At 42.0% G+C, this 12135-nt stretch overlaps 1 long non-coding RNA gene and 2 pseudogenes across 1 annotated transcript in view; all 3 read right to left on the bottom strand.

Annotated features, from left to right (window-relative positions):
- Positions 1-12135, bottom strand: part of LOC134945187 (uncharacterized) — a 220994-nt gene that overhangs the window by 130788 nt on the left and 78071 nt on the right. Inside the window, exon 2 of the long non-coding RNA XR_010182063.1 lies at positions 3930-4079. This is a non-coding gene — a long non-coding RNA (uncharacterized LOC134945187). The remainder of the gene's footprint in view (positions 1-3929; positions 4080-12135) is intronic.
- Positions 17-134, bottom strand: LOC134947175 (5S ribosomal RNA; annotated as a pseudogene).
- LOC134945954 (5S ribosomal RNA) lies at positions 285-402 on the bottom strand (annotated as a pseudogene).

Below are 12135 nucleotides of genomic sequence, written 5' to 3'. Positions count from 1 at the left end.
TTGAGAAAGAAGAGGGGGCCCACTGCACCTGGTATTCTCAGGGGGTTTCCCTTCCTGATACTGACCAGGCCATACCTGCTTAGCTTCCGAGATCGGACAAGATCGGGCGCATTCAGGGTAGTATGGCCGTGGGCCTATCGTTGGAAATGTGAGAAAAGAGATGAGAGAGGAAATCCACTCCTATTGTCTGTACTGTACATAAATCAAAACCATGAATAGTCCGGGAGTGTTTTTCCAGAAGCAGAAGTATGGAAAGCGTTAGATAGGATTTTTCCTTTAGAAGGGGCCCACCGCACCTGGTATTCTCAGGAGGTTCTCCTTCCTAGTACTGACCAGGCCATGCCTGCTTAGCTTCCGAGATTGGACAAGATCGGGCGTATTCAGGGTAGTATGGCCGTGGGCCAGTATAGAGGAAATGTGAATGAAAAGGGAGAGTACACTGCTTTCTGTACTTCACAATCAACCAAGGCCACAGATAGTCTCAAATTGGTATTTCCAGACAAAGGTGTGTCAGGATGATTCTGAGTGTCTGGGATTGATAGAGGTGTAGTGTGGTAGGTAAAGTTTGGCAGATAGTGAACTCTCATGAAAAATGCTGAAAAATGATATGTGTGGTGTGTGTGTATATCTTAATCCTTGGACTGAGAAAAAAATAATAACTGATAAATAAAAATAAAAATCCGAGCTCAAAAAAGGCTTATAGATGGTTCAATGATAATAAGCACAGTACTTGCTAGCCCCCTGAAGGGAAATCAGATAAGTAATCATGTGCTGGCAAAGAGCTCAAGGCTGGCTCATGGATAATATATATAGTCTTGTAGTGAGAATGAGATTGATCTATACAAATTTGTTATAGAACAGAGTTAGGAAATAACTCAAAGATAATTAAATGACAATTAACACAATAATTGCTGGTCCCCTGAAGGAAAACCAGGTGAGTGATCATATGCTGGTAAGGAGCTCAAGGCTGGCTCACAAATGGTACTATTAACCTTATATTCAGAGTGGGAATGATTAGTACCAAATACCAAATATTCAATGATTAATGCCAACAAAATAGAAAATGCTACCATAAATATACTGGTGTGTTGACATCACAACAAATAGAAAATGCTACCATAAATACACTTGTGTGTTGAAATCACGGTTGAATACCTAAATCTAATAAATAAACCTTGGAGGCATGGGCGGGTATTAGGACAAAATTGTGCAGATTTTTATCCACAAATATAGTGTAATTACTGCAGATAGAACGCAGTTCTAAGACAGAGGAGAGTGTAGTGGTACACAGAAATCTAGTATCTGTTACCACTGCCACTATGTATGCGGATAAACCCTTTTATAAAATTGGTAATGTGTATAAGTACAGACTTAAAGCCTGGTGGTCTAATGAAAATTACCACAGCACTGAGATCTAGCAACAAACGGGTATATGCTCGAGTATACAGTCGGTGTTAGGCAACGGATTAATTCCCATTGTGCCCTATTGGTTCCCGCTGCACACTTAAAACCCTGGTGGTCTAGTGTCAGTTACCGCGGCCGCAAGGTATGCGGCGGACGTTGTCCAGGTCTCCTCTGTTCACAGTCCCGCTACAGTGATGAGCGCGGCCGCCCGCTTCCGGACTGGGCGTGGCCGCGATGACGTCACTACGGACGTTCTCTCGACGTACGTTTCACCTGATTGGGCTTGGTCACGAGAGCCTCTGAAATATAATTGTCATTCACTGTCTGTTCCCATCACCCTTTACTTCTCTCTTTTACACTCTCACCCGCTGCTCCTGCTGTTACCCTTTCCCTGGCATCACCCTCTCCCTGTCACCCACTACAGCCACCCTTTTCCCGGCATCACCCACTGCTGTCAACCTCTCCCTGGCATCACCCTCTCCCTGGCATCACCCACTGCTGCCACCCTCTCCCTGGCATCACCCACTGCTGTCACCCCCTCCCTGGCATCACCCACTGCTGTCACTCTCTCCCTGGTGTCACCCTCTCCCTGCTGTCACCCCCTCCCTGGCATCAACCACTGCTGCCCCCCCTCTCCCTGGCATCACCCACTGCTGTCACCCTCTCCCTGGCGTCACGCTCTTCCTGGTGTCACGCTTTTCCTGTCACCCTCTCCCTGGTGTCACCCACTCGCTGTCACCCTCTCTCTGGTGTCACCCTCTCCCTGTCACCCACTGCTGGCTATTTTGTTGTCCAGGACTTCCATTAACTTAATAGCACCGCATCCATGGTGCTATTAAGTTAATGGAAGCCCTGGACAGCAAAATTGCATTCATGTCCTCCTCCCACTCCCTTCCCAGTCCCAAACATTAATTTTTATATTGTTTTCTATAAAAATGTACAATATATCACAAGTATAATGAGCAGGCAGGCAGCGGGCATTGGTGGCAGTGGCGGCATTGGACTGAGATGAAAATTAGTGGCGGAGGGCTGGGTCAGTTGATGGTGGGCGAGTTTTTAAGCCATTGGCGGCAGCGAGCATCGGCTCATGGGCAGTAGCGGGCATTGGCTCGGCGGTGGTAGGGGTCATTGGCAGGATTCGACGGACATTATGGCTGCAGTGCCTCACCAGCCACTGACCTCACTGCACGCCACTGGTGTGTGTGTTTATATATATATATATATATATATAGGAAATGGAGGACACAAGCGCCAAAATGTGTTTTAGATTATATACCAAGGTGAAAGCACATGTATAAGATGGTGAGTTTAGCTGGATCACTTATCTTATTTAGATATGTAATGATCTTTCAACCTTCATTTGGATTCAGTACATGGAAATAGAAAAAAGGGGCAAAACATAGTGTGTACCATTCATAAACAAAACACATAACACTGTCTGAATAAGAACGGCATCATTAGGGAACTGGCATATTCCCACTATTAAACACTTCTTAGCCACAGCAGTGAAAGATTTAAAAACATAAATTTAATAAAACAACATAAGAATGACTGAATAACACACATACAAGAATAAAAAACATATAGAGCTTATCTGTCCATAAAGTGGATATCTGCAAAGCGTCCCAACGCGTTTCGTCTGTCTGTGTCTGGACTTCATCAAGGGGATAACCACAGTGAGTCTGGAGGCTCTATTTATACCGGAGAGGGGTGATTTCCAATGTCCAGGAATTATGACCTCACTTCCTGTACTCCTGGGTTATAGTGTATTTAACTTTAAAATAAGTAATTCATTTTTTATTCTTGTACGTGTGTTATTCAGCCATTCTTATGTTGTTTTATTAAATTTATGTTTTTAAATCTTTCACTGCTGTGGCTAAGAAGTGTTTAATAGTGGGAATATGCCAGTTCCCTAATGATGCCGTTCTTATTCAGACAGTGTTATGTGTTTTGTTTATGAATGGTATACACTATGTTTTGCCCCTTTTTTCTATTTCCATGTACTGAATCCAAATGAAGGTTGAAAGATCATTACATATCTAAATAAGATAAGTGATCCAGCTAAACTCACCACCTTATACATTTGCTTTCACCTTGGTATATAATCTAAAACACATTTTGGCGCTTGTGTCCTCCATTTCCTATATCCACTGCATGTGTCTAACAAACAAATGTTTCTGTTTCACAAGCTGCCACTCAAATAAAACTTGAGGAATGTTATATTTCAGTTCTAGGTGTATATACGTCATTATATAAGTTTAGTACCACAAAAAGTACCTAAGCGCCGGCTTCTTCGCTTTTTATATATATATATATATATAGTCCACACGGACCGGCACTCCCACTATCTTCTGAGTACAAGCTCCGGTGCCCTCCAAGGGAGATCCACAACCAGCAAAAAGGAGGCGGCACTCGGAGGCTTTAAAGTGCAAAATAGATTGTATTCCACAAGAGAAAACTAAAGTTTCGGGGTCACAATACCCCTTTGTCAAAGTGAACAAATGTGTGCAAAGACAGTAACGTACCTTAAATACCTAAGAATCCCGCTCAGTGTGCAGACGCCATCCCGGCCGCGCTGGCTGTTTGCTTCGCTTCCGGTCCCGCTAAGATGACGTCATCCACATCGCGTCTAGTTGCCGTGGTTACCGTTGACGCCAGGCGGCCCGGACACGGCGCTGCATAAGAAAAGGGAGTGTAACTTAAAAGTAGAGCCCTGTTACCAAGATAAATAAAAATAGAGTGGATACAGACATTGCTGAAACATCAGACAGGAATGCAATAATGAAATCACTATTAGTCAGAGCGCCTATCTAGTGTTAATACAGAAAGCTCAAGCGCTACCAATTATCCTTAAACCAAGGCTAATGGGCACGCAAAGGGCCCGCCGGTCGATACAGAACAATAAATAAGTAATATATATAAATGATATATAAAAAGTAAAGCTTCTGTATAGGTCTTATCGAGCATATTAAATCGAGAATCTGGCTGAGGTTTCGGTAATGGGTCAGATAACACATCCCCTATATGTAGAAACAGGGGTGGGAAAATGAAGTGGAAAAAAAGGGGGGAAAGGAGGGAAAAAAAGGGGGGAAAAGGGGGAAAAAAACAGACAGGAAAAGCAGGAAGATAAGGGCCACTATTTAAAAATATTTAGACTCAATTTTTCATTGAGGCCATGGGGGCTGGTGGTTCCAAGCTCAAAAATCCATCTGGTCTCGAGCCGTAACAGTCTTCCATCCCTGTCGCCACCTCTAATGTGTCTAGGGACATGGTCGATAATGAGGTGTTTTAAATCTTTCATGGTGTGGCCGGCAGATGCAAAGTATCTGGCCACCGGCTGTTCAGATGCCTTGCCCTGCAGTGCTTGTTTGATGGCTGAGCGATGGAGGGCCATCCTTTCCCGGCACGTTCTGATGGACTTCCCCACATAGTGGAGGTTACACGGACATTTAATGATGTATATAATGTGAGTGGTAGTGCATGTAAGAACATGCTTGATGCTGTAGGTTTTGTCACGGTGAGGATGTTTGAAACTGGAACCAGTGATCATATGTTCGCATGTAGTGCATTTAATGCATTTGTAGCAGCCCGGTTTCTTCCCCAAAAATACTGGCTCTGGCCGTCTTTGTCGAGTGCCGCCTCTTTTTTGCTGGTTATATATATATATATAGTTATATATATATATATATAGTTATATTAAAAATGAGATTAGTGCGCTTGTCCTATTTAGGAATGTCTTGCTGCTTTACGTGGTCACACAACCACGGATCAATCAGTCAGATACTTAATTCAAAATATATGTAAAATGTCTTTCCAAATCTGATATTGGCTTGATGGCCAAAAGTCCACACTCTCCCCGCTTTATCGGGTGGCTGCTTAGTTCTTCAAAAAGTGCCACTAGGTATGCGTAGCCCAAAGGAAATCTGAAATCAAAAGGAAGAACAAAAAAGAGCGCCTATGGTGTAGTAGTTTTCAAACAGTTCTGTCACATGCAAAAATAATGCTCTGCTCCTGGACTTCAATCTTAATAAATTATCATTTATTAAGATTCAAGTCCAGGAGCAGAGCATTCTGTCCCTCCTGGAGAGGGTCATGGCCCTCATTCCGAGTTGTTCGCTCGCTAGCTGCTTTTAGCAGCAGTGCAAACACTAAGCCGCCGCCCTTTGGGAGTGTATTTTAGCTTAGCAGAAGTGCGAACGAAAGGATCGCAGCGCTGCTACAAAAAAAGATTGTGCAGTTTCAGAGTAGCTGCAGACCTACTCCTACCTTGCGATCACTTCAGACTATTTAGTTCCTGTTTTGACGTCACGAACACGCCCTGCGTTCGGCCAGCCACACCTATGTTTTTCCAGCCACTCCTGCGTTTTTATCTGGCACGCCTACGTTTTTTCACACACTCCCCGAAAACGGTCAGTTACCACCCAGGAACACCCACTTCCTGTCAATCACTCTGCGGCCAGCAGTGCGACTGAAAAGCGTCACTAGAGCTTGTGTAAAACTGCATCGGCTTTTGTGAAAGTACGACGCGCGTGCGCAGTGCACCCCATACGCATGCGCAAAATTGCAGATTTTTTGCCTGATCGCTGCGCTGCAAACGAAAGCAGCTAGCCATCAACTCGGAATGAGGGCCCATGTTGGGAGATCCCGGTGGATACCTGGACTAGAGAACAGGAGACTGATAGGCCTTATGTCAAGCCGTAATCCGGTACGCAACATTATTTTTGCGTGTGACAGAACTGTTTGAAAACTACTACACCATAGGCGCTCTTTTTTGTTCTTCCTTGTGATTATATATATATATAACAGAAGGGTAATCGTACACTACTCCATCCAATATACTGAGTGCTTGATCATTCACATTGCATATTCATAATTATCTTCAGCAGCAGGTAAGCCAGCAGGAGACAATAAGGATCCGCACATCCAATTCCGTAAAGTGTACACGTTTTACTCCATAAAGTGCAGAAAGTACATTATAACAACAAATGCTCAGGTTGCAGTATAGCAGCATACATTACATGCATGTGGTTTGGCATTGGAGACATTCCTCTATATTCATTACCCTGATAGCCTGTTTCGGAGCTCTCGCACTTTTATCACATATATATATATATATATATATGTGTGTGTGTGTGTTATAAAACACGACTTACAGAATTATATAGCTAGTGCTCTCAGTTAGTCTACAGGACCCCGCAGTGAATGGGTAGGGCTCCTGCTACACTGTGACAACGTCTGATGGGTCAGGATCAGACTGAGATTCAGCCATCTGCATCATGTAGAATCAGCGTTCACCGGTGGGTCCATCTCACAGTCCTGCAGAAGTGACGGATGCACCATCGCTTGCCGCAGCACAGGCTGAGCGGCACCAGACAGGAGCCATACTATCCCTTATTGCAGGTGTTAGCAGATCTCCTGGGACAGAGACAATTAACACTGCAGCAGCAGCGGATGTCCCGCAGAGCTCCGTTGGAACAGGTGCCCCTTCAGGGCTTGTAGCCAGGAGGCAGGCATCTCCATTGCCCCTGGGAGTTACACCCCTGAGTGTAGTTATTCTCAAAAATGAGGACCCTTGTCTGCTTGCAGTCTTGTTTTCAAGCACCAATATCTCATATGCAGTAGTAAGGCTAAACGCTGGAAACTATGTGATTGCATTAAATACTGTAGATAAGTTAAAGACAAATATATATATATATATATATATACATACAATATTTAGGTTTTACAGACAGAAGTGAAGAGTCAAAAAAAGCAGGGGAGTGAGAAGAAAAATGTATGTCGACAGAGGAAAGAGGGGGATAGAGAGAACGAAATAGTAGGAGAGAAAAAAGAATGGGAGAAAGAAAAAGGGAGAGAGTGATAGCCCTTTCAGACAGACAGCAACAACCCAGGTTATTGCACATGAACATGCTGCAACCCAGATTGCGGCGCAAACTGAAAGGGGCCAGTTGAAATAACCAAGGTCGAGTGACCCAGTATTTCAACTCGGGTAGGTAGCAGGGTTGAACATGTTTAACCAGACTTGTGGGGCAGTGTGAACGGGTAAGCTGGGTCAATGCGATACGTCACCTGTTCACTACATAGGAAGAGGCGGCACTTGGAGATCATCTCCAAGCGCCACCTTTGCACATGTCAGTGACATCACCAAACCGGCAATAAGCTGGATTGGGCAGCCAGTCTGAAAGAGGTTTCAGCACAGTTACACTCGGGAAGGACCCATGTACAAATCCTGTGTGGGACCCAGCTATGCGGTCTGAAAGGGATATTAGAGGGACATGGAGGAGAGACCGAGAGAGTGAGAGATGGGAAGACTTATTTATTTTATTATTTATTAAGTTTCTTATATAGCACAGCAAATTATGTTGCTCTTTACAATTGATAAAGAAAGAGGGGGTGACAAAGACAGAAATAGGGTGAGAAAGAGAGAATTCCCTCACTAAGAACCACGTTTCCAATTCCCTCACTAAGAACCACGTTTCCTCAATTGAGACAAGGGAATCTTACGTATTATTATACACAAAGGTACTGTATAGACCTACGGAGTTAGACTTTTATTATAGGTGCTACCCACTGATTCTAATGTACAGATATATTGGCAAAGAGAAAAGGAATCAGTTAAGTTCATGCACACAAACCATTAAAAAGTCATTTATAATGTATTTTTAGTATACGTTTATTTTTTTATTAAATTTACTTTAAAATAGGTATCAAATTCCTTTCTATTTTATCATTTATTTGCGATTATAACGTCTCAATGCTAAGTATGAATGTATATGCCCTACAATGGGGCTATTCAAAATCGAAGTAAAAAGCAGTATGGGTAAAAAATAAAGTTTGGAAAAAAAGAAAGGGAAGTCCTTTAAAAAATATTAAGTTTAAAAACGGTATGCTGCCTTTTTTTAACATATTTTAAATTTTATATTTCTTTTCTAAGTACTGAACTGATCCCTTTTCTCTTTGCCAATATATAAATAGAGGGAGAGACAGACAGGAGAAGAGAGACACAGCAGGAAGAGGGGGAGAGTGTGCTCATTTAACTAATATAACTATAGCAATAGTATAATTTGCATCAAGTATATTATAAAGTCAATAACCTGTTGTTAATATGTATGGCTGTAAATGCATCTTGTTTGTTCATTGAGAAATCTGATTTAACAACTTAACTAACAACTTTTTCCCCACAAAACTGTTCAGAAATTACAGGTTTTTTTTTATTACTTATAAAAGTATTTTTAATAATACATTAAAATATTGAATTAAAAAAATATATAAATCCAAGGGGTGTTTTGCATCCCCGCCACCCAGCATCCATAGTCTCCGACCCTAAAATAAAATCCCACCACTCATTAGACCTCCCCACTGGTCTCAAATCCTAATAAAAGTAGCCCCCACAGCCCTTTAGTAGAAAGAAGCAAAACAAAATCATGAAATAATAAAAAATATTTTTTTATTATTATTTTAAAAGTGTAATACATTTTTTTTTTAAATCAGCCCCAACCCCCACTGGTTATATTTGCCCCTCAGGGGATTAATACCCCCCCCCCCTCCCTTACCCATGTAGTCCACCCTGCTGCAGCTGTTCTGTGCACATGCATAGATCAGTTAAATTGTGCAGGGAGAGGAACGAACATTAGCCTCCTAGAACTGTGCATCATGGAGTATGTACTCCAGAATGCCAGCCACACCGCATTCTGGGGTGCGAGTCTGGCAGTGATGTCGACAGTCAGAGACCGCCACGACACTGCTGGTCCAGGGCACAATGGGAGCAGCAGGCTCTCTGGAGAGACAGGGAGCAGCGCACATCGGGTGTGACTATGCCAGTCAAGTGGTTAACTTGCGTATAAAAAAAGGGCACAAAGAAAGCTCAACATAAACAACTAAAAAACAAATACAAGAAACACATTTGGTCCACAGAATATAAACTATAAATAAATGTTCAAGCTCATTTTATTAAGATACTATAACCAGTTAAACTGCTAATATACAGGATATATTTTAACATGTTTAGAAATCATTACTATATAAATAGGCAAGCTATTAATAAAACAGAATAAAACCACAACTGTGCTCAGCAAGACAAACCCATAACTGACTATTTTTACTGTGTCACTGCTGCCAGAAACTGAGCCTCCTGACCCTTTAGTATGTGCCTGACCTTTGCCACGCTTAATTAACAGTAGTTAGAGGCCAACTGCAGGCTATTAAGTGATGTATGAACATTGTAGATTTGCATGTACTGCTTAGAATACATGTCTTATTGATACAGAAAGAGAGGCCACATTTTCCTTTTCTGTACATGCCTTGCTTAAGCTTTGATCCTGTGTATTCAATATTTCAGATTTTGGATTATGACAGGCAACTGAGGTCACTCTGGGGTGGCATATTTAAGTGCTTTAAATTTTAGCACAATATGTATAGGCCTCTGGCGCCCCTTTAGTATTTAAGCTGTCCCGAATATGAACTTCTTGGCTGATATTGCAGTAACCTGAATCTTATTTAAAATAATAATTCAAATATATTGCAACGTTTAGTTTTTATGTGATTTATATCCTTCTATTTGTGTTATGTAGCCTTGAAAAAAAGCAATAATACTTTTAGTAGCTAATTAAACACTAGACCACGCCACAAATAATTTTTATGGTAGGTCCCTGTGTGATCTTTACTGAAATTACACAAAGAATGAGTCAATGTTATGTATTGTTTGGTTTTTAAAGTTATGTTTTTCTGGAAAAGTCTGAACATCAAAAATAAGACGTTTTATACAGTTTTATTTTATATCAGAAGTGCACTCCTGTTTATGAAAGATAACTTGGTCCAATGTTATTGATATGTTATATGACACAAGATCTCTGGCAATTTACAAACAAATCTGTCCAATGTGAAGCTTCGGTCTACAGCTGGTTATCAATTATATTTAAGTTTCACTGTGACAGCACAAACTACATAGTCGCGCATACCTATATTCACCTGTACAAAAATATTCAGAGGGAATATGTTTAATTAAGCAAATTATCCATTCAATAATCCTAATATCCAATCCCAAGCTGACAAGTTTATTTAGCAGTCTGCTATGTGGAACAGTGTTAGTAAGGCTTTTGACACTGTTCCACATCGCAGACTGCTAAATAAACTTGGAAGCTTGGGATTGGATACTAGGATTATTGAATGGATAAGATCTTGGTTGCAGGATAGAAAACAGAGAGTTGTGGTAAATGGAGTGCATTCACAGGAGGGAAATGTTACCAGTGGAGTACCCCAGGGATCTGTACTTGGACCAGTGCATTTTAATATCTTTATTGGTGACATTGCAAATGGTATTAAAGGGAAAGTATGCTTTTTTGCAGATGACACAAAGGTATGCAACAGGGTAGACACACCAGGTGGGGTAAAACAAATGACTGAGGATCTAGGTAGACTAGAGGAATGGACAAGAGTGTGGCAATTACAGTTTAATGCCAAAAAATGCTAAATCATGCACTTGGGTCTCAAAAATCCAAAGGCTAAATATAGTATTAATGGCACTATACCGGAAACTACTGAGGAGGCAAGGGATGTAGGAGTCACTATTTCAGGTGACTTAAAGACAAGTAAGCAATGTAACAAAGCAATGAGGAAAGCTAGTCAGATGCTTGGCTGCATTGGGAGAGGAATCAGCAGCAGAAAGAAAGAATAATAATGCCACTGTATAGGTCATTGGTAAGGCCTCATCTAGAATACTGTGTTCAATTCTGGAGGCCATATATTCAAAAGGATATTAATACATTAGAGACTGTACAAAGAAGGGCAACTAAAATGGTGCATGGCCTACATCACAAAACATACCCAGAAAGACTAAAAAATCTCAATATGTATAGTTTGGAGCAGAGAAGGGAAAGGGGGGACATGATAGAAACTTTCAAATATATCAAGGGTTTTAACAAAGTCCAGAAGGGAAACATTGTCCAAATGAAGAGAAGCAATAGGACACGAGGACATGCACTGACACTGGAGGGGGGGATATTCAAGGGAAATTTGAGGAAAGATTACTTCACAGAAAGGTTAGTGGACAAGTGGAATAGCCTCCCATCAGAGGTGGTAGAGGCTAAGACAGTAGAGCAATTTAAACATGCATGGGATAGACATAAGGATATCCTTACAAAGAAATAAGGATCAAATAAGTTATGAGATAAAAATATGGTTAAAAAAGGGCAGACTAGATTGGTCAAGTGATTCTTATCTGCTGTCAAATTCTATGTTTGTATGGTGGTTATTCCGAGTTGATCGAAGCCAGCAACTTTTTGCTGTTGCTGCGATCAACTAGTCCTTGCCTATGGGGGAGTGTTTTTTTTTTATATCTTAGCAGGGCTGCTATCGCTTGTGCAGTCCTGCTAAGCTAAATTTTTTTAAAGCAAAACATGACTAGCCTTGGACATACTTACCCTGTGCGCAGGGCCGGTTCTAGACCTTGTGGCACCCAGGGTGAAAGTTTCCTTTGGTGGCGCCCCCCTCCCTCCCCGACGATGAAACAGGGTTAGTGCGCGCCTATGGCGTGCATTAAAAAATGGAGGCGTGGCTTCATAGGAAAGGGGCGTGGTCAGTTTTGCTCCCTGTAGTTTTGCCCCCTGTAGAGTTGTGCACCCTGTAGAGCTGTGCCCACAGTAGCTGTTGTGCCCCCTGCAGCTGTGCCCCCAGTAGCTGTTATGCCCCCTGCAGCTGTGCCCCCAGTAGTTGTGCCCCCTGCAGCTTTTGTGC

The sequence above is a fragment of the Pseudophryne corroboree genome, chromosome 7, assembly GCF_028390025.1.
Source record: "Pseudophryne corroboree isolate aPseCor3 chromosome 7, aPseCor3.hap2, whole genome shotgun sequence".
Taxonomy (NCBI): domain Eukaryota; kingdom Metazoa; phylum Chordata; class Amphibia; order Anura; family Myobatrachidae; genus Pseudophryne; species Pseudophryne corroboree.
This window is presented reverse-complemented; position numbering and strand designations above follow the sequence as displayed.